This window comes from Notamacropus eugenii, chromosome X (assembly GCF_028372415.1).
Source record: "Notamacropus eugenii isolate mMacEug1 chromosome X, mMacEug1.pri_v2, whole genome shotgun sequence".
NCBI classification, from domain to species: Eukaryota; Metazoa; Chordata; class Mammalia; order Diprotodontia; family Macropodidae; genus Notamacropus; species Notamacropus eugenii.
In genome coordinates, this window is record NC_092879.1 from 50,376,686 (window position 1) to 50,400,781 (window position 24,096).

Here is a 24,096-nt window from a genome sequence, read left to right on the forward strand (position 1 = left end):
AACTATGGAATTCGGTCACAGAATGTAGCAGATAATTTTCTTTTGTATTACATTTTGGTTTGTTTTACGATTTCTCCCACTCATTTTAATTGTTCTATGCAACATGATTAAGGTGAAAATGTATTTAAGAGGAATGTATTGTAGAACCTATATAAAATTGCATGACATCTCAGAGAGGGAGGGGGGACAGAGGGTCAGGGAGGGGAAAGAAATCTAATTTATATGGATGTGATTGTAGAACACTGAAAACAAATAAATTAATAATTTTTAAAAAAGAAAAAAAAGAAAAACATTACCAGTCCAAGGCAGCCTGGAAGCCTTACAGGAAAAGTTCCTCATACCAGGTGGGGAGCAGAGCACTGCCCAGCCTTGGCCATGCTGTGGAAAGAACAAGACTGAAGTTGGCTTCAAGGCACCACAAGCAACAGCTGCGTGTCCCAGATTCCTCAACTCACAAAAGCCAACAACAGCTTCAAAGGTCAGTGAGAAAGCTCTTTCACCTGGGTGAGAAGGGATCAAATCAGTCCAGCCCTGGCTCCAGGAAGTGGTAGCTTCCATTGTTGGAGCTCTAGCCTAAAGACCCTGGGGGAAATGAGTGGCTGATCTGAATATCAGCCCTGAATGGCGCCCCTGAGGTGAGGAGGAATGCTGGCATGGTGGAGCTGGCAGAGACTTTGGAGAGGGAATTTTACTTGCAGAAAAAAGTGCTTGTAGTTGCTCCCAGACCAGAGCACAGGTCAGGAGAGGAGAAACTCCTCTCCTTTGATTGTGCCACCTTGGAGGAATTGAGAACTTACAGTCCCCTAGAGTATATACTCCTCTTGACAAAGAACTCAAAAGTCAAGTAAGTGGCTGGGAAAATGCCCCCAAAAAGAAAAAGAATAAGACAACAGAAGTTATTTTCTTGGTGAGCAGGTATTTTCTTCCATCCTTTTAGATGAGGAAGAACAATGCATACCATCAGAGAAAGACCTAAAAATCAAGGTTTCTGCATCCAAAAACTCCAAAATAAATATGCAATGGTCTTAGGACATGGAAGAGCTCAAAAAGGATTTTTAAAATCAAGTAAGAGAGATGGAGGAAAAATTGGGAAGAGAAATGAAATTTTCTGCAACAAAATCATGAAAATCAAGTCATTAGCTTGCCCACAGAGACCCAAAAAATGCTGAAGAAATTAACATCTTTAAAAATAGACTCGCTCAAATGGCAAAAGAGGTCCAAAAAGCCATTGAGGAGAAGAATGCATTAAAAACCAGAATGAGCCAAATGGAAAAGGAGGTTCAAAAGCTCACTGAAGAAAATAGTTCTTTAAAAATTAGAATGGAGCAGATGGAAGCTAATGACTTTATGAGAAACCAAGAAATTACAAAACAAAACCAAAAGATTGAAAAAATAGAAGATAATGCAAAATATCTCATTGGAAAAACAACTGACATGGAAAACAGATACAGGAGAAACAATTTAAAAATTATGGGACCACCTGAAAGCCATGATCAAAAAAAGAGCCTAGACATCATCTTTCATGTAATTATCAAGGAAAACTGCCCTGATATTCTGGAAACAGAGGGTAAAATAAATATTGAAAGAATTCACCATTCACCTCCTGAAAAGAAAAACCCTAGGAATATTGTAGCAAAATTTCAGCGTTCCCAGTTGAAGGAGAAAATATTGCAAACAGCCAGAAAGAAATAATTCAAGTACTGTGGAAACACAATAAGGATAAAACAGGATCTGACAGCATCTACATTAAGGGATTGAAGGGCTTGGAATATAATATTCCAAAAGTCAAAGGAACTAGGATTAAAACCCAGAATCACCTATCTAGCAAAACTGAGTATAATACTTCAGTGGAAAAAATGGTCATTAATGAAATAGAGGATTTTCAAGCATTCATGATGAAAAGACCAGAGCTGAATAGAAAATTTGACTTTCAAACACAAGAATCAAGAGAAATATGAAAAAGCTAACAGGAAAGAGAAATCATAAGGGATTTACTAAAGTAGAACTGTTTACATTCTGCTTGGTGGGGATGGTGGTATTACGTTTGATCAGAACAGTCATAACTCCACCAGCAGTTTCAATTCCAAGGGGAAAAGAACTGTTTACATTCCTACATGGAAAGAAAATATTTGCAACTCTTGAAACTTTTCTCAGTATTTGGGTAGTTGGAGAAATTATACATACATACATACATACATATATACACATATGTGTGTATATATACATGTATATGTATATATATACATAGAGAGAGAGAGAGAGAGAGAGAGACAGAGGAGGACACAGTGTGAGTTTAATAGGAAGGGATGACATCTAAAAAAATAAAATTAAGGGGTGACAGAGGAATATATTGGGAGGAGAAAGGGAGAAATGGAATGGGGAAAATTATGTCCATAAAAAAGGCAATTAAAAGTTTTTCAAAGGAGGAGAAAAGGGGGGAGGTGAGAAGGAAAAAGTGAAGCTTACTCTCATCACATTTGGCTTAAAGAGGGAATAACATGCTCACTCAATTTGGTATGAAAATGTCTCTTACAGTACACCAAAGTAGGGGAGAAGGGGATAAGTGGGGTGGAGGGAGATGTTAGAAGGGAGGGCAAATGAGAGGAGGGAGTAGTTAGAAGTAAACATTTTGGGGAGGGACAAGGTCAAAAGGGAGAATAGAATAAATAGGGGGCAGGAGAGGATGGAAGGAAATATAGTCTTACACAACATGATTATTATGGAAATCTTTTGCAAAACTACACACATAAAGCCTGTATTGGATTGGTTGCCTTCTCAGTGAGGATGGGTGGGGAGGGAGGGAGAGAAGTTGGAACCCAAAGTCTTAGGAATGAATGTTGAGAATTGCTTTTGCATGCAACTGGGAAATAAGAAATACAGATAATGGGGTTTAGAAATCTATCTTGACATACAGGAAAAGAGAGAAGATAGGGCAAGATAGATAGAAGGGAGGGGTGTGAGAGAAGGGAGGGTAGATTGGGGGAAGGGGTAATCAGAATGAACAGCATTTTGGGGTGGGGGGAGGGGAGAGATGGGGAGAAAATTTGAAACTCAAAATTTTGTGGAAATGGATGTTGAAAACTAAAAATAAATAAACATAAAAATCTAAAAGTTCTATGAGAAGATGAGCTATTATTATTACTCCTACTATTGATTTCCACAACTTAGATATTAATCTTTAGAGAACTGGTAGAAGGAGAGAGATTGGGGTATGCAGATTCTTATAATATTGTTGCCTTGAGTGTGAAAATCTATCTTGCAGTACAGAAAAGTGGGAGAGAAGAGGGTAAGGAGGATGTGGGGGGATGATATAAGGGAGGGTAAATGAGAGGAGTGGGGTAATTAGAAATAAACACTTTTGGGGAGGGGGGAAGGGACAGAAGTTGGAACTCAAAGTTTTAGGAACAAATGTTGATAATTGCTTCTGCATGTAACTAGGTAATAAGAAATATAGGTAATGGGATATAGAAATCTATCTTGCCCTACAGGAAAAGAGAGAAGATGGGGATAAGGGAAGGGAGGAGTGTGATAGAAGGGAGGGTAGATTGGGGGAAGGGGTAATCAGAATGCACGGCGTTTTGGAGTGGGAGAAGGCGAGAGATGGGGAGAAAATTTGAAACTCAAAATCTTGTAGAAATAAATGTTGAAAACTAGAAAGAAAGAAAGAAATTGGAAGAAAAAGAAGTATCCTAGGGATGGCCCCTTTAGTGAGGCATAGAAAAAAAAACAATCCCTACTCAACTTTTGAAGCACAGGGTGGGTAATATCATAAGAAGCCCTCATCAAACCTAGCTGAACTGGTCAGTCAGTCAAACAACTAACAATCATTTTAAATGGCTATTCCATTCCATGTCCTAGGGATACAAAGACAAAAATGAAATATTCCCTGCTCAGAGAGCTTACATTCTAAAAGGCGAGAGATTTTGCGCACATTTAAGTATATATAAGATAAACACAAGCCAATTCTTATGGGGGGAGGGTGTAAGAAGCTCTAGCAAACAAGTAACTGATCAGGAAGAAATTAGGGTCACACTCTGTCCACTCTCAAGGAGTTGGCATCCTAATGCAGTTGGTGGGGAGGTGAGGTTTCAGGAAAAGACTCCAATGGGATGTAGTACTTGAGCTGACCTTTGAAGGAAATCCTGGATTCTGAGAGGCAAAGACAAGAAGAGACCACACAAAAGAGCCCAGTACCAGGCCAGGCTTGGGCTTCCACTTTTCCCACTTGTAGGACTTGTGAGAGTTTATGATCCCCTGGAACAACCTTCAAGAGCCTTAGGTCACTCTCTCACCACAATGAGGAATTGGTGGAAGACTACATTAGAGCAATCTGTCTCATGATATATTTCTCCCTACCACTGGAGTTCCTCCAACAAGGGCTATTATAGGGAGTACCCATGCTTCTGATTGAGGTGGGATTTGATGATAGGTGGCGCAATGGACAAAGTGTCAGCCCTGGAAACAGGAGGACCTGAGTTCAAATCCGACCTCAGGCACTTCCCAGCTGTGTGACTCTGGGCAAGTCACTTCACCCTGTTTCCCTCAGTTTCCTCATCTAGAAAATGTGCTGGAGAAAGAAATGGCAAACCACTATGGTATCTTTGACAAGAAAGTCCTAATGAGGTCACAGAGAGTTGGACATGACTGAAATGATTCAACAAGAGATCCCTTTCCACATGGGGATTTCTAAAATTGATTAATAATGTTTAAATTGTTTATTCCTCCCATGGGCATTTGTATCAGGAGCCCTGTGGAAACACTATGTTTTGACTTAATGGTAGAAATTTCAGGTAATTTTGTAGACCAATAGGAAAATTATTTGGGGTAAAGGAGGTTTTCAGGAGTATCTCTCCTTGCACATGATTGTCTACATGTAAGATGGGCTTTGAATATGGAAACATAGATGTATAATGACTATATATCTATGTATGTGTGTATGATGTAAGTATTTTTCTTCTCCCCACCAAAAAGAAATGTATCTACATTTCAAAGAATTACAAACAAAGAAATTACAAGCTCCAGATCTGGTTTTAGGTGACAGTACCATACTTAGGCAGAAAGGAGAGGAGGAAGATGCAGAAAGGTCACTGGAACTAAATTCGGACACTATGAATTCAGGTTTTCCTCAAATAGAATTTGATTTGGGGGAAAAGAGGTAAAAATAGTGACTTCTCCACAGTCTCATCAGCAATATTCTTTGCTGGGAAAAAATGAAAGACAATTTTAAACTTAGGATGATGATGCATAATTAAACACATAAATGTCAAATTCAGAAATAACCCAGAATTCAAGTGTAAAGATGTATTTTTTTAGAATAATTAGCTAAGCATCAAGACCTATAGAAATGTATGGAGATTTGGGAACCACCTGTTCCATTGTGCAAACGTGCCTTTCACTCAAAGCCATTTCTTTATTTTAAAGTGTCTCTAAGTTATGCTTTGCTAAGGGTACCCAGTTTGGAATCCTTTAATTTTGATTGCTATCCCAGGAATCTCTTCTGGGCTTGTGATTTCCTTGGTAGACAGATCTTCCAGGTGAGGAAACTCCTTCTACTAATGCCAGTTTGTATCTTCTATTACTAATTATAGTCTTAGAGAATTGTGAAGAAAATAAGTTTGTTGATTTTTTGTATCAGGGAAAAAGGGTGGACAAAGAAAAACTAAGACTCCTGCTCAGCATGGATGGGGTAACGATAGCAGATGACAGAGAAGGAACGGCACAACTCAACCCTTATTTAGTGCACCTTCCTCTGACAAGGAGAATATTATTTACACTAGGAAGGACCGAATGAAAGTAACTAATACAAAGAAAATTAGAGAGAGAGAAAGAACAGTTGGTCACCAAGCATTTCTTAAGCACTTACTATGTTCAGGCAAAAACATTGTCTAAGTCCTCAAGGACTTCACATTCTAATGTGGGAGACATGACAAGTGGGCACATACAAGATGTGCGCAGAATAAAAGGAAGGCAATCTGAGAGAGGGGGCATCAGCGGCTTGAATGACGGAGGAAAGTCTCCTACAAAAGGTAAGAATTGAGCTGAGTCTTGAAGAAAACCAGGAAGATAAAGCCATTTTTTCCTTTATGAGAGGTCAGGTCAAGGAGACGCTACAGTTATGATCTATCTAGTTTTTATCAAAGCCTTTAGAATGTACTATCCTCATACAACATGAGGGAGAGATGTAGGCTGGACTATTATTCAGAACTGTGTGAATATTTGAACCCCAAACAAAGTGGTGTCTGTAGGGGAATGAGCAGAAGAACCGGAGCCAAAGGAGGAAGAATCGTGAGCTATGGAGAAGGATGCAGATAGTACTTGGGGAGAGGAAACCAGGGAAGAAGACTGTAGGAGAAACTGACAAGGAAGAAACAGAACTGAAGGCCGAGAAAGAGGAGGAGGACCTGAGCCGAAGGATCAGAGGAGGGAGAAAATGAAGACTGCAAGGAGGAGGAACAAATGAGAAGGAGAAGGGTTTCAGCTAAAAGAGGAGAAAGATTGGAAAATGAGGAAGATCAGGAGATCCAAGTCTCAACAAAAAGGAGAAGGTAGTTGATAAGACAAATCAACAGGTTAGTGTGGTATCAAGGGAAAGATGTGGCTAACAAGGTGAGAAAGATAGTGAACATTGTTAACCATAGTAATTCTCCAGGGGAACTGTAAGTGAGAACCAAGGAGGCCTAGGATCTCACTTCCAGCAAATATGGACTACATATGAAGAAGAATTTTGTAGCGACCAGCATTGCCTGTGCATAGCCTAAGTGACTGCCATCTACATTCACATGAGACTGGTCTCCCCCAAAAGTAACAGAATTGGAGGATGGCCCTCCACCCTTCATGTACCTTCTTTGTTATTATTCAGTCATTTCAGTCATGTCTGACTCTTCACAAACCCATTTGGGGTTTTCTTGACAGAGGTACTGGAGTGTTGTGTCATTTCCTCCTCGAGCTCATTTTACAGATGAGACAAACAGGGTTAAGTGACTTGCTCAGGGTCACATAGCTAGTAAGTGTCTGAGGTCACATTTGAACTCAGGTCTTCCTGACTCTAGGCGCAATACTGTATCTACTACTCCACCTAGCTGCTCAACATATTTATTGGACCCACAGTGCACTATCTCAGTTTGGTAGAACCTGCTAAGATTTGAGCTCTGCTGGCAAGGTTTTCAAGATGCCAAGGTAACCCCATGCCCTGGTGCCATATTAGAAAAGTCCTTTCAAAACCCTTGCTAAAATGAGATACTGTTCCAGAATACCTCGAGGAAATCAAACTAGAAATATTGTTCTGTTGTCACTATATATTAATATTTATTGTGCACCCTCAAATGGCCAGAGATTACATGCATGTTATGGAATTGGAAAGCAGAATGAAGCAGAATATTTTCTCTTGTGTGATATTTTGTTTTGTTTGGGTTTTTCTCATGATTTCTCCCATTCATTTTAATTCTTCCACGCAACATGACTAATGTGAAAATGTATTAAATAAGAATGAATGTGTAGAACCCATATAAGATTGTATGTCGTCCTGGGGAGGGAAGGGGAGAAAATCTAAGACTTATGGAAGTGCCTGTAGAAAACTGAAAACAAATAAATTTTTAAAAATTAATAAATAAATATTTTTTAAGATTATAAAAAGAAAAAGATCTCAGTTTGAATCCTCACTCTGTCACCTACCATCTGTGTGACTTTAAGTAAGTCACTTAACTTCACTAAATCTCGATTTCCTCATGTCTAAAAGGAGGGAATTGAACTCCATGGCTTCTTAGGTTCTAACCTAGATCCAACTTCCGTGTCATTTAAGCTTAGAAGGTTTCCTTCCTCTATAAAATGAGGGGGTTGGACTTGATGACTTCTGAGTTCCTTCTAGCTCTAAATCTTTGATCTTATGTGTGACCTTAGACACATCACATCACCTTCTTGGGCCTCAGTTTCCTACTCTGTAAAATGAGAACATTAGACTAAAGAATCTTCCTGAGATCTCTTTCAGCTATAAATCTTTGTTCTTATTGCTACCTTGTGCAAGTACTTACTTCACTGGACCTCAGTTTCCTCATTTGTCAAATGAGGCAGTTGAACTTCATGACTTCCAAAGCCCCTTCTGGTTTTAAATCTACAATCCTATTTTCTTAAGTCCCACCTGTGATATTTACTGGGCATATTACCATTGGTAAATTACTTCATGTTTTTGACCCTCAGTTGACTTATCTGTAAAATGGGAATGATAATACTTGCACTACCTATTTTATAGAATTTTCCAAGGAAATTTCTTTGCAAACCTAAAAGTGCAAAAAAACTCCAAACAAACAACAATAACAAATAACCCAAACTCTGAGCTATGAAAAACAGCAAGGGCTGAGAACTGAAAGGGAACCCTCTATCATGCCCACATCCATATTTCACCTAATATTGGAAGGACGGAAAGCAGTGCATCCTCAGGATGAATTTCTACTGGCCCCAAATTATGTGCCAGGAGCCATTGCTAGGACTGACAAATCTCGTAATTAGAAGACAGGATGCATTCTCAATTACAGAAACAGATTGAGGCACTGTCTTCAAAGATAAAGCCATTGGAAAGTGCATAACAGTTTAGTAGTAGAAAAGGCAATTAGCCAATACCAACCTGATCCTCCTTCCATAGACCTGAATGAATATACAAACTCAACAATCACTCCACTAAGAGCGGTATTTCCACCATTACTCTGAGAGCACAGGGGATGGATTTTCACTGACAATAATTAGAACAAGAGACCTCCAAGACTAATGCCCCTGAGGCAGAAAGGAAAGGAATCACTAGAACCATGATGGCTTCACGGCCCTTTCCAGGAGCCCTCACCTACCCCAGGATAAAGTCTGCAAGGTCACTTTTACCACACGTACACAAGACAGATATTTGCCTCATGTTTTCTTCACAGCCAGATATTAGCATTATTCTGCTTGATCCCATAAGGCAGTACTGGGATCAATGAGGGATAGTTGCAGAGAATTTGATTTTAGTTCAGTGTAAGGAAAAACCTCCAAACAGTTAAGGATATCCCAAAGAGGAATGGGCTATCACAAAACACAATGGCTTCCCCATCTCCAAAGAGCTCTAAGCTGAAGCTACAAAGCCATTTTGTACAGGGGAGATTTCTGCAAAGGTGTAGACTGGACAAATAGTCTCCAAGGGCCTGTCCATCTCTGAGAATCTGGCATTTTATGGACCAAAAATACAAAGTAAGTGGAGGAGAATAGCATACAGATATGCTAATTTGCTCTGATCAGGAAACAGCTGTCAGAAAGTACCAGACAGCCAAGAGCATTCCTTCTTTTTTTTCTTTTGCCTTGCATTTTTTTTGTATCTCATGTAACACATCTACACTTGAGTGCTATGAAATATCTTCTGCTGATAGCTGCAGGATGCTTTGTTATTAAAAACCCTTTCCATCTCTTGCATGGCTGTCAAACTCAGCACAGAAGAGCTTCCCTAGAAGAAGCTTATTAACAACAGGTCTAAAACTTGTTATCCAATAAAGAAAAAAACCTGGATTGCAGGGGGCTTTTCCTTCTGGGGAAAATGTGAACTTTTACTAAGAAACTACTATTTCTTTTTGCAACATTTGTAAGGCTAGAGATACAGTGTATGAGTTTTCAATAGTACATAAACATTTCCTTCCCTCCTTTAAATTGGACTTTATGTAACTGTAAAAAGGCACTGATTTTGTTGTTGAAAGAGAAAACAGGGTACAGACTTGAGGCCACATGTGGCCTTCTAGGTCCTCGGGTGTGATCTTGTGACTGAGTTCAAGTTTTACAGAACAAATCCTTTTATTAAGGGTATATGTTTTGTGAGGTTTGGATTCAATCAAAGGACCACACTTGAGGACCTAAAGGGCCACATGTGGCCTCCAAGAGGTCCATTCCCCACCCCTGGACTAGGACAAAGGTCTCCAGCCCTTTTCAGTCTTCCCCACTCAGCGCATCTCGTTTGATATGCATAAGATGCAAGGACCATCTTGGCAGGGAGTGGGGGTGAAAGTAGTTGTCTTACCTCTCTCCACATAGCTCTTTTGTAGGTTCCATAGATGGAGTCCCTGGGAGAGATTTAGAGAGATCAAGGGTTTGAAGAGAATTGAAAGGAACTTTCTGACTAGAACTCAGATAAGAGTTAGACTAGAACCACCCAAAAGGCAGTAGAGAAATGGAAGCCATTATTTTACATGAGGTATTTTCACCTGGATGTCCTGTTATTACCTCAAACTCAACATAGTCAAAATGGAAAAGTCATCATCTTTCCCCCAACCCTGTACTTCCTCATTTCTATTGAGTGCACCACCATTTTTCAAGTGACCTAGAGTAATAATAACCTCAGAACCATCCAAGACGCTGCCCTCTCTGCCCCTCCCATATTCAATCAGTTCCCTGAAATGATTAATTCTATGACATTTCTGCTCTCTTTCCCTTTCTCTCTAATCAGAGAAGTGGCACCCTAATTCAAGCCTCTGTGTACCTTTTACTCAGAAGTCAAGTTTAACACATGCATGAACAAACATCCTTACATATATTACAAACTTACAATACACTTGACCGTAGCTATCCAGACTTTTCTTGACAACCTCCATGGGAAAGCCACTATCTCCTGAAGGCCTCTCATTCCATTTGGGGGTAACTATAACCAGGAAGATCAGAGTTCAAATGCAGCCTTGGATACTTACTACTTGTATGACCCTGGGCAGGTCACTTAACCTCTCTCTTAACCTCAGTTTCCTTAAATTGTAAAATTGAGATAATAGACCCTAGTTCACAGGGCTATTCTGAGGATTCAATGAGATAATATTTGTAAAGTACTTAGCATAGTACCTGGCATATAGAAGGTGCTTAATAAATGTTCATTTGTTTCCTTCCTTCCTCCTTAAATATTAGGAAATTTTTTATTGGATTCAAGCCTATATAGACCTCTTCACAACTTCAACTCATTGCTCCTACTTCGGCCCCCTTCAGTCAAACAAAACAAGCATTTTGCCCAGGGCTTGGTACATAGAAAGCACTTAATAAATGCTTATTGACTCATTGACTTTCCATGAAATAGCCTCTTAAATACTTGAAGACAACTCTCACAACCCCCTGAACCCTGTATTCTCCAGGCTAATCAGGTCTTTCAACCAGTTCTCATATAGAATGAATCTGATGCCCTTTATCACCTAGTTACCCTCCACTAGATTCTCTCCAGCTTATCTTCCTAAGCACACATTTGTACTTGATATTCTTCCTCTCAAAAACCTTTAGTAGCTCCCTATTGCCTTTGAGGTAAAAAAAAAAAACTATTCAGCCTGAGATTCAAGGTGTTTCACAGCCTGGCTTCAAGTTCCCTTTCTAGTCTTACTTCATATATCTCCCTTTCACATACTCAAATCTCTCAAGGCCCAAATAGACTCCTAGCTCTTCCATGAACTTGACATATCATTTCCTTCCTCTCTTCATTAGTACAAGGCAAACTTGCTCATCATTTGCCTCCATTCTTACCTAGACTTTAATCGCTAAATGGAAATTGTCTTAGACAAACCAAGACCTTGGAAAGACTTCAGCTTATAAAGGCAAAGGACTTCCATTGCATCTGAGGCCATTGCCAGTCACCCTAACCTATTGTTTGCCACTAGATTCCAATGACTCTAAAGGAGAGAGTGGGGCTAATGGCTTTGCACAGCCCTGCCTCACTTGGATCCAATTCATTTGTAAGTCAAGACATCACCCTGCTGATGTCATTGGTCCTCTTCCAGAATGATGGACAAACAACAGTGTACACACAAGCCATCCCTTGAATGCTCCAAGCCCTTCCTCAATTCATTCTTTCGTATATCTACCTTCCTTCAAGTCTCATCTCAGGTAATCCTTCTGTTACAAAGCATTTTCTGACCACTGTTTCTTAGTGTTTACCTCCCCAGCCCTGCAATATTTCCTATGTCTGTCTGTTCCCCCCCCCTCTCTCTTTCTCTCTCTCTCTCCCTCTCTCTCTTTCTGATTCTGATAAATCAGCATATATTTACTAGGAGCCTGATCGGTACCAAGTACTGGGGCTAAAAAAGTCACTGTTCCTTTTAAAACCCTCTTCTTTGTAGTATACCTACATCTGCATAGGCCCTATCCCTTTGGCTGAATATAAACTCCTTGAGGACATACACTGTTTTAAAGATTGTAGATGGTGGATTTAAAGCAAAATGGATTTCAAATTCCAACTCCCTCATTTTACTGGGAAAACTGAGGCCCAAAAATGTTAAATGACTTGTCCAAGGTCACACAAGTCGAAAGTGGCGCTGTCCAAATTTGAACCTAGGCTCCTTGACTCCAAAGTTTATAGTCATTCTTTCCAGTGTATCACAGTACCTCTCATTTTTGTATTTGTATCCCAAATGTTTAGCACAGTGCCTGGCACACAGTAGGAGCTTAATCAGTGTTTATTTAATTAGAAGGGGAAAGGTACTAAAGATTAAGGCAGCTAGGTGGCATAATGAGTAGAGGACTGCAATTGAGATCAAGAAGACATGAGATCCAGCCCTCAGACATTTCCTAGTTGGGTGGTCAACAAACCTCTCCCCAGGCCTCAGTTTCGTCTTCTAGAAATGAAGGGGTGGATGTTTTAGCCTGGAAGGTTTCTTCTAGCTCTAAATTTCTCTATTATCCTCTGAGCCCATTGAAGGCCCTTGTGTAACCCCAGCATGTTTGAGGCACATTGTGTCAAAATGAGAGTCTCCTCTACTAACTACAATAGCCCTGTGGCTATCCTCTTCCAGGTGGCCAGTGAAGTTTGCTTCTCAAATAAAAATCTCAGTCTCAGTTAGCATCCTTTCCCATCATTCCCTGCTTCTCAAAGGCAAGTGTTAAAGGGAAGTTGACAACTGCCCCCGTACAGATCTCAGATTCCATCTTTTTAAAATGAGAGAGTTGGGGGCAGAGTGAAGATGGTGGAGTAACACCACGCACTTTCTAGAGCACTGCCCCTAAGCCCATTCAAATACCTATAAAAAATGGTTCTAAATAAATCCTGGAACTGCAGAATCCACAGAATGATGAAGTGAAGCAAATCTTCAGCCCAAGACAGCCTGGAAGGTCACAAGGAAGTATCTATCACACCACACAAAATGCAGTCCAGTATGCCTCACTGGCACAGAGGGACCTGAGCAAGCCTTGCAGGACTGAATCTCTCACTCCTATGGCAGTTTCCAGACTTCAGGACCCCAAAACGGTGAGGACAAATTGGAAGGTCAGTGGAAAAAGCCTATGGGACCAGTGCATGGGAGTGGAGTGGTCTGGCCCCAGCCCCAGTGCAGCAGACGGAGGAGGAGAATAAGGAACCCTTGGCAGCTACAGCAGAAGCGGCAGAGACAGTGGCTGTTTCTGGAGCTCTATGCCCACAGACTGTGGGGGGGGGGGTCAAGTGGCTGACCCTGGAGGTCATTAAGTCCACCTCTACAGGAAGCAGAGAACTACCTTGACAAAGAGCTCAAAAGTCAAGTAAATGGCTGGGGAAATGAGCAAAAACCAGAAAAAGAATCAGACTATAGAATCTTACTCTGGTGACAAGGAAGACCAAATCATGAAAACAGAAAGCAACAAAGTCAAAGTTCCTTCATCCAAAGCCTCTAGGAAAAATATGAATTGGTCTCAGGTCATGGAAGATGTCAAAAAGGATTTTGAAAATCAAGTGGGGGGAGCAGAGGCAAGATGGCAGAGTAGAAAGATGCACATACTCTAACTCTTCCCACACAGCCCATACAATACCTGTAAAAAATGGCTCTCAACAAATTCTAGAGCAGCAAAAGCCACAGAATAACACAGTGAAAGAGATTTCCAGCAAAAGGTAACATGAAAGGCTGACAGGAAAGGTCTACCACATGGAGCATAGAGCGGAGTGCCATCTAGCCTTGGCCATGCAGCACTGGGAGGAATAGGACCAGAACAGGCCTCAGGGGTGGAATCTCTAGCAGCAGCAGAGGTTCCCAGACCCCACAACCCACAAGTGCCAAATAAAGCTTAAAAGGTCAGTGAGAGGGCTTTTCCAACTGGGCAAGAAGGGAGCATGGTCCACCCCTAGCCCTGGCCCCAGGTGATGGCAGTGGTGGCACTAGCTGCAGCACCCATTTGAGAAGCCCTCCACCTAAAGCCCCTGCGGGAATTGAGCAGATGATTTGAATCTAAGCCCTGAGTGGCAGTCCTGGGATGAGGAGGTATGCTGGGCTGACATGGCAGAGCTGGAGATGATTGTGGAGAGGGAATTCTACTACTCACAGATTCTGGGCAGAAAAGTTTTTGATTGCTCCGAAAGGAGCATACAGACCAGGAGAGGAGTGAACTCTCCCTTGATTGTGCCACCTTGGAGGAACTGAGAACTTTTGGGTCCCCAAAGTATACCTTCCTCTTGACAAAGTACTCAAAAATCAAGTAAATATCTGGGAAAATGCCCAAAAGGGGGGGTGGGGGTGGGATAAGACTATAGAAAGTTACTTTCTTGGTGAACAGGTATTTTCTTCCATCCTTTTGAATGAGGAAGAACAATGCATACTGTCAGAGGAAGTCAAGGCTTCTGCATCCAGTACCTCCAAAATAAATATGACATGGGCTCAGGCCATGGAAGAGTTTGAAAAATGAGTCAACAGCTTGCTAAAAGAGACCCAAAAATGCTGAAGAAAGTAACACTTTTAAGAATAGGCTAACTCATTTGGAAAAAAAAAGTCCAAAAAGCCAATGAGGAGAATGCTTTAAAAAGCAGAATTAGCCAAATGGAAAAGGAGGTTCAAAAGCTCACTGAAGAAAATAGTTCTTTAAAAATGAGAATGGAGCAAATGGAAACTAATGACTTTATGAGAAATCAAAAAATTACAAAACAAAACCAAAAGAAAAAATGGAAGATAATATGAAATATCTCATGGGAAAAAACAACTGACCTGGAAAATAGATCCAGGAGATACAATTTAAAATTGTGGGACTACCTGAAAGCCATGATCAAAAAAAGATCCTAGACATCATCTTTCATGAAATTATCAAGGAAAACTGCCCTGATATTTTAGAACCAGAGGGCAAAATAAATATTGAAAGAATCCACCAATCACCTCCTAAAAGAGACCCAAAAAGAGAAACTCCTAGGAATATTGTAGCCAATTTTCAGAGTTCCTAGATCAAGGAGAAAATATTGCAAGGAGCTAGAAAGAAACAATTTGAGTATTGTGGAAATACAATCAGGATAACACAGGATCTGGCAGCTTCTATATTAAGGGATCGAAGGGCTTGGAACATGATATTCCAGAAGTCAAAGGAACTGGGATTAAAACCAAGAATCACCTACTCAGCAAAAATGAGTATAATACTTCAGGGGAAAAAATGGTCATTCAATGATATAGAGGACTTTCAAGCATTCTTTTTTTATGGTGCCAATTTTAAATAATTTTTATTCTCCAGGACAAGAATTGCATTTCCACTTGTTTACAGTATTGCTAAAGTGCAATGTTGTTCACTTGTCTCCCTCTGCACACACTCAAGTATTCAGAATGCCCAGATTTACACAGTAGCTTAAAAGTTACTTTTAAACTGCTACTGTCTTGGCTACAAATTTTGAGTCCTTCAGTTTTTGGAAAAGCTGTGTGGAATGCTTTTTCTTCTGTTGTTTAGTCCACCTCTTCAATGGTGGGTCCAGAAGAAGCACCTCCACATGGGGCTGCTCCACCCCCTGGGAATCCACCAGGCATGCCTCCTGGCATGCCCCCTGCACTCTGGTACAGCTTGGTAATAATGGGGTTACAGACCTTCTCCAACTCGTTCTGCTGATGCTCAAATTCTTCCTTCTCAGCAGTCTGGTTCTTATCCAGCCAGTCGATTATTTCATTACATTTGTCAAGGATCTTCTGTCTGTCTTCATCACCAATTTTGCCTTGCAGTTTTTCATCCTCCACTGTAGCTTTCATGTTAAAAGCATAAGATTCAAGAGAATTCTTGGAAGACACCTTGTCTCTCTGATTCTCATCCTCAGCCTTGTATTTCTCAGCCTCCTGGACCATACACTCAATGTCTTTCTTGCTAAAACATCCTTTATCATTGGTGATGGTGATCTTGTTCTCCTTGCCTGTGCTCTTATGCACAGCAGAAACATTGAGAATACCATTTGCATCAATGTCAAACGTTACTTCAATTTGAGGAACACCACTGTGTGCTGGGGGGATTCCTGTGAGCTCAAATTTACCAAGGAGGTTGTTATCCTTTGTCATTGCCCTCTCACCTTCATAAACCTGAATAAGCACACCAGGTTGGTTGTCCAAATAGGTGGTAAATATCTGTGTCTGCTTGGTGGGGATGGTGGTATTACTTTTGATCAGAACAGTCATAACTCCACCAGCAGTTTCAATTCCAAGGGAAAGAGAAGTGACATCCAACAGCAACAAGTCCTGCACATTCTCAGATTTATCTCCAGACAAAATGGCAGCCTGGACAGCTGCACCATAAGCAACAACCTCATCAGGATTGATGCTGTTGTTGAACTCCTTGCCATTGAAAATATCTTGCAGAAGCTTCTGGATTTTGGGGATTCGAGTGGAACCACCCACCAGGATGATGTCATGAATCTGTGATTTATCTAGCTTGGCATCTCTTAAAGCCTTTTCCAAAGAGTCCAGTGTGCCACTGAAGAGATCAGCATCCAACTCTTCGAAACGGGCTTGAGTGATTGATGTATAGAAGTCGATGCCTTCATAGAGGGAGTCAACCTCAATACTGGCCTGGGTACTAGAAGTGAGGGTATGTTTTTCACACTCACAAGTGGTGCAAAGGCAGCAAACAGCCCTCTTGTTCTCTCTGATGTCCTTCTTGTGCTTTTGCTTGAACTCCACAATGAAATGGTTGACCATTCAGTTGTCAAAGTCCTCCACAGCCAGGTGGGTGTCCCCGGCTGTGTACTTGACCTCAAAGATGCCATCTTCAATGGTAAGAATAGAGATATTGAAAGTACCACCTCCAAGGTCAAAGATCAACACATTTCTCTCCACACCAACCTTTTTGTCCTAGCCATAAGCAAAAGCAGTAGAAGTTAGCTCATTGATGATTCAGAACACATTGAGACTGGTGATGGTTCCAGCATCTTTAGTGGCCTGATGTTGGGAATCATTGAAATAGGCTGGTACTGTGACAATGGCATTTGTGATGGTCTTCCCAAGGTAAGCTTCAGCAATTTCTTTCATCTTGGTCAAGACCATAGAGGATACTTCCTCTGGACAGAAACTTTTGTCTCCCCTTTGTACTCCACTTGGACCTTAGGCCTGCCTGCATCATTCACCATCATAAAAGGACAATGCTTCATGTCTGGCTGTAGAACTGCATCATCAAATCTGTGACCAACCGGACATTTGGCATCAAAAACTGTGTTGGTGGGGTTCATTGCAACTTGATTCTTTGCAGCATCACCGATTAAACATTCTATGTTGGTGAAGGAGACGTAACTGGGGGTGGTCCTATTTCCTTGGTCATTAGCAATGATCTCTACTTTCCTATGTTGAAAGACTCCCACACAGGAGTAAGTGGTGCTAAGGTCAATGCCAACTGCGGGTCCCTTCTTCATGGTTGCTGAGGAGTCGGGGGTCATAGCTGACTGCTGTGGAGAAAGAAGGGCTGTTGCTGTGCTGAATAACTTTCAAACATTCTTGATGAAAAGACCAAAACTGAATAGAAAATTTGACTTTCAAACACAAGAATCAAGAGAAGCATGAAAAGATAAACAGGAAAGAGAAATCATAAAGGACTTTCTAAAGTTGAACTGTTTACATTCCTACAAGGAATGATAATATTTGTAACTCAAGACTTTTCTCAGTATTTGGGTAATTGGAGGGATTATATATAAATAGACAGAGGGAACATAGGAAGTGAAGATATCTAAAAAAATAAAATTAAGGGGTGAGAGGGGAACATATTGGGAGAAAGGGAGAAATAGAATGGGGCAAATTATCTCATAAGAGACAAGAAAAAGCTTTTTCAATGGAAGGGAAAAGTGGAGTGGTAAGAAGGAAAAAGTGAAGCTTACTCTCATCACATTTGGCTTAAGGAAAGAATAACATGCACACTCAATTTGGTATGAAAATCTATCTTACAGTATAGGAAAGTAGGGGAGAAAGGGAATAAGTGGGGCATGAGGGGGACAAGTGAAGGGAGGTTAAAAGGGAGGAGGGGGTAATTAGAAGTGAACAATTTTGGGCAGGGACAAGGCCAAAAGAGAGAATAGAATAAATGGGGGCAGGATAGGATGGAGGGAAATGTAGTTAGTCTTTCACAAAATGACATTTATGGAAGTCTTTTGCATGACTACACGTGTATAAACTATACTGAATTGCTTGCCTTCTCAGTGGGGATGGGTGGGGAGGGAGGAAGGGAGAGAAGTTGGAACTCAAAGTTTTAAAAACGAGTGCTAAAAATTGTTTTTACATGCAAGTGAGAAATAAGAAATGTAGGTAATGGGGTATAGAAAGCTACCCTGCCCTACAAGAAAATCGAGGAGATGGGGATAAGGGAATGGAGGGATGTGATAGAAGGGAGAGCAGATTGGGGGTAAGTGTAATCAGAATGTATGATGTCTTAGGGTGGGGGGAAGGGAGAGATGGGGAGAAAATTTGGAACTCAAAATCTTGTGAAAACTAAAAATAAATAAATTAGGACTTGCTCAGTCAAAAAAAAAATGGGACAGTTTGGGGCCCATGTGATTAGCCATAGAAGAGTCTCAACGAACTAAGTTTAGAGAAAAGAAGAAACTATTTGACTGAGACAAGAAAGTCTTTTCCTTCCCTGTCTTTTTTTTAACTACCTTTCACTTTATTCTATCCTGTCTTTTCTATTTGAACTTTTTTGTCCATTTCCATATTTCTCTAGGACTCTGGACCACTGTCTCAGTGGTATAGGCTCCCCTTTATTTTCTTTTTGCCATTTGTCTTTTCAACACTTAGCAAATATTAAGTGCTTAATGAATGCTTTTTCATTCATTCATTCAAATAAAATTAAATTAAATGAGAGAGTTGGAATGGATTTTCTCTAGGGATTTTTCTAGTTTTCCAGTCCTCCCAAGTCCTATGAATTCAACCCCACAGATCTAGATAAACAGTAGGTTAATCTGTTGACCATCATGGAAATTCATCTTGTCCAGAAAACAAACAATTCTGCTCTGTGCCTTGATTGCTTTCCTCTCTTCCCAACCAAGCCCCCTGGCCTCCCCTCCCAGGCCCACCTGACGATGCTTGTTAGAAAGCAGTCAGCCTCCAGTGAGTCAATGAGCCTTTGGTATGGCTATCTGTGCTGAGTGGAAGTGAGGCTAAGGGCCGGGGTGGGGGTGGGGGGGAAGGGGGGGGGCGGTGTTTCTAATGATGTGTGAGAACAAAGTGCAGCTGATTATTTCAGGAGAAATTTTTTCCTTCTCCTTGGTGCGCTCTCTCTCTCTCTCTCTCTCTCTCTCTCTCTCTCTCTCTCTCTCTCTCTCTCTCTCTCTCCCCCTCTCTCTGTCTCTGTCTCTCTCTCTCTCTCCCTCCCTCCTTTTCTTCTCCTTTCCTCCCTCTCACTGTTTCTCTCCCTGCTCTCACTGTTTTTCAATTTTCTCTCTGTTTTTCTCTTTTTCTCTCTGTCTCTCTGTGTTTCTATTTCTCTGTCTCTCACTTTGCCTCTTTGTCTCTGTCTCTCTATGTCTCTGTCTCTTTCTTTCTCTCTCTCTCTCTCTCTGTCTGTCTCTCTCTCTGTCTCTCTCTGTCTCTCTCTGTCACTCTCTCTGTCTCTCTCTCTCTCTGTCTCTCTCTGTCTCTGTCTCTCTCTCTGTCTCTCTCTGTCTCTGTCTCTGTCTCTCTCTCTCTCTCTCTCTCTCTCTCTCTCTCTCTCTCTCTCTCTCTCTCTCTCTCTCTCTCCCTCCCTCCTTCCCTCCCTCCCTCCTAATTCTCTAGCTTCCCCAGCCACCTGACATCACATCTAGGAAACCTGAGTGTTCCTTTGCAAGCTGTTTAGTTAGGGACATGAAAAGGGTTTTTTTTTGCGTGTTGAGAGAAAAAATTAACAAAAAAAACCCAATCATTCCTGAAAGCATTAAGACATTAGGCCTTTGATGTGGACCCACATCTAATTATATTTCACTTCAAAGCAGAGTGACAAAATAAACTGCATCTTACATGATGCCCAAGTGGAAAAGGGACTGAGAAAATTCATTTCAGGGTGATATACACAGTCACCATTCCACTGAATTTTAAATAGTTCAGATGTAAAAAGAAGAACCAAATAAAGATCCATTTTCTTGGCAGTCATGGTGCTGTTTAAAATTAAAGGATGATTTGAAATGTAATTGGTCAAAACAAACCTGTTACATATTTATAATAGGCCTGATTCAGAAGAGCATAAGATTTTCAAGGTGAATGCCCTTATCTGAAAGAAGAAGAAACACAGATCCATGAAAGGAAAATGACTTGCATAAGATCACACAAATAATATGTTGCAGAATTAGGATAGAAATTCAAGTACCCTGACTTGAAATCCACTGTCCTTTTCATCACCCTTCTGAAATAAAATATGCACCAATGAAGTTAACCTGTTCTATAGCTTGTTTGTACATCATTGTTTACATATTGCCTCTTCCATTACTGCAAGCTCCCAGACAGCGGGGACAGCTTTTTGCCATTCTTTGTATCCCCTGCACTTAGCACAATACCTGGCCCATAGTAGATGCTTCATAAATGCTTGGTAACTGACTGCTGCTTACATGATGTTAAGGGACAAGAGTAAATGGATTAAAATGTTTTCATAATTACCTTAATAATATGTAATAATAATAATATTACCGTAATAACTACCTAGTAGTCCCTAAATGAAGTATCATAAAAGAATATTTGGTGTGGGTTGACTGGAGAGCATTACACCATTCTAGATGCTATGTTTTCATTGTTTTTATCTATGTTTTATGAATTGCAGATCATAAAACAAACAATGACAGAACTAACTGAGAGATCATCTCATTTGACCTCTTTGAATTGAAACCTGAGTCAACTAGGTGATACTAAAGATCGGAGTTCAAATCCAGCCTTAGATACTTGATCTGTGGGACTCTACACAAGTCACTTAATCTGTCCACCTCAGTTTCCTCAACTGTAAAATGGAGATAATTATAGCACCTAACTCAAAATGAAATAATATTTGTAAAGCACTTTGTAAACCTCAAAACTGCATAAATGCTAGCTATTGTTAATTATTAATATTACATATGACAAGATATTTTATATAATCATATTATGTATTAGCAATAATAACAAATAAAAATGGAGACTCAGAAACATGAGATGGCTTGCCCAAGGTGACACTAGCCCAAGGATCACAAAACATCAGACTTGAAAGAGACTTTAAAGTCCTACAAGAGGTGGTCAAACTTCCTCTAAAGATCTCCCACAGCATCTCACATCTCACTTTGGGAAGTTTGACTTTGCTTCTCTGTAATGTTCACCCATCACTCCTTGTTGTGCCCTTTCAGGTCAAGACGAGGCAAGTCAATAAGCATTTATTAAGCACTTTCTGTATTCCAGGCACTGTTCTAAGTGCTGAGGATACAAAGAGAGGACCAAGCAGAACAAAACTAATCCCTCTTCTTCATGATAGATCTTTAAATATGTGAAGACACCCAAGATACCCCTCCCCCACCCACTTTTCTCCAGGCTAAATAACCCCCACTTCCTTTAACCAGAATGCATATGGCATGATCTATTCCCTGACACTGAGTAGATGCCTACTCAGTGCTTGTGGATTGAATGATGATTGATAGCTTGAAGCCTTTTGCCAATCTGTTTGCCCTCTTGAGGATGCTTTCCAGCTACTTTATGACCTTTCCCAAAAAGGAAAGCCCAGAACCAAGCATCACACTCCATCTTCTAGATGTGATCAGAACCCAGGGAGCCTAAGCATCTGCCCCTTTCAGAACACTGTGTCCTGAATGCTGCTCAAGATCATATTAGATTTAGAGGCTGCCACTTCTCACTGTTGATTCACTGAGCTCACAATCTACTAAAACCTTTTCACCAACTGCCCCTAGATTGTTTTTCCAAAAATTTAAGTAATCCACGCTGTCCTACAGTTTGCAGACTGCTACTCTCCCCCACCACACACACTTGTTTTTTTTTCAAACTCAGAATCTATCCAGTCCTGTAGTTTTTCTCCACTATTCTCCAAGGTCTTTCGAAGATCACCACCAATAACTCATCAACCACATGCACCCATTTAGAACCTTGAGACACAGTTCATCTGGGTCTCATTTTCTCATTACTTTTCAACTCCCAATTCACCATTCTAGTCCCTTCCCTTCCAGCCCAAAAAGCATTCTCCTGGGCAGATACAACATATGAAAAGTTCTGGCTTATCTTTGCAGTTAGTGGTCTGGATGGGGATTCCCTCTCCAGAAGGAGAATAACCCCCCCCCTCAGATGAGCCCCCTCTGTCTAGCAGTGTAGTTTGGTGCCTTCTCTACAACTCCTAGTTGTTGCTCAGGGTGTACTGAGAGTCTAAGTGATTTGCCAAGAATCCCACAGTTGGTATGATGTCAGAGTTGGGACCTGAAGCCCATTCTTCCTAACTTCGCAGCTAGTTCTCTCTACATCATGCCACACAACTTCAGTTTACAGAGATCAAAGAATGAACTCTCTTTTGTTGTCTTCAGGATTCTTTGTGAGATTCAACTCATCTGGGATCTCAACGCACTTGATGGGATGCCTCTGTGCTATTCCTCATCACCAGCCCTTGTTTCCATCTTCTCTATATAATCCTTAAAATCTCCATTGCTTGTTGAATTGCCAGGACCTCCAACCCTAGTCCTCCATTTCCAAATGCAATGCTTTTTCTACTCTGCCCTACTAAGTTCCTTACTCAGAGTCATAGTGTAATCAATGACTGCTCTACTACCCAAAGGCAGAGGAAAGACTTTAGATTAGTCAAAAGATCATTCCATACCTGCAGCAACTTCCAATGACATGCAAACCAGGAAAATCTGACTTTTCAGCTCTTCTAGAAGAAATTAACTTCAATGAGACTAAGAGAAAAGGGCAATGTTGATATTTCTTTGGGGGATAATCCAAAGCAAAAAATCATAGAGAGGGAGAGTCTCACATGCCTGGACCTCAGCACTGGAATACGGTAAGGAAGAATAGTGAGCAAAACTGCGATATACCTGGCTTTTCCACTGCAGAAGGACATGAAATAGTCTTTCTTGTAAAAGCCCCATGGATGGCCTCACTCAAAGCCTACCAGCCAACATCAGTCACATAGCTTACCTCCATTCATCACTCATCTTGGAAATGCACTGAAAACCTTAGATGTGATTCTGACGTGAATGGTGCTACTTCTCCTGGGACACTGGCAGATGATTTATGCACTGAAACTGACAGTGACACAGAGTCAGGGTTTCCAATATGCAAGCAGCCTCCTTCCATCTTTACAACCTTGCTCAGTCCTACTAGCCCTGGAGAAATAGCATGGAAATTTTGACCTCTTTTTTTGAAAGGAGAAAAGAAGATCATAATCAGACAATTGTAAAGAAATGCTGACAAACTATGCTGTCAGGTGGCCACTCCCAAGGAGAAGGGGTACGAAATGAGCTATAGGCTGGATCTCCACAACCTCGAAGGACCTAGTGGAAAACTGAATACTTTGGCTGCAACAGTATTGGTTTGTTTACATTCCTGATTAATTTAACTGACAGTATTTCAGCACCTAGTTCATAAAGTCCCAATTCATGCCAATAATGAATTCTATGAAGTGGCCACATATATGTGGATTTGCACTATTTAAAGTTATAAATATGTAAAACATGGTCATAGATTTCAGCCTAATGGAAATTTGTGATGTAAGTTTGAATAATGCTACCACTTCACAGCATGTGTTATCAGTGCTAATTGAGACCTTTCTCATTCAGGTCTTGTCATGTGTACCCTGTACTTGGGTTTGGCATAAAGGGTGTGGGGAATAATAGAGAAATATAAGAAAAATATGGGACACAGTCCCTCAATGGAAGTGTGTCACTCAGTGAAAGGTTGGAATGTGTTTAATTAGGCAAACTTCAAGCCAGTGGAAGAAAGTGACACATTTTAGGCAGAG

General features: G+C 40.8%; 1 pseudogene; it reads right to left on the reverse strand.

Moving 5' to 3' along the window:
• Positions 1-15,629: 15,629 nt before the first annotated feature.
• LOC140515652 (heat shock cognate 71 kDa protein pseudogene) lies at positions 15,630-17,569 on the reverse strand (annotated as a pseudogene).
• Positions 17,570-24,096: the final 6,527 nt, after the last annotated feature.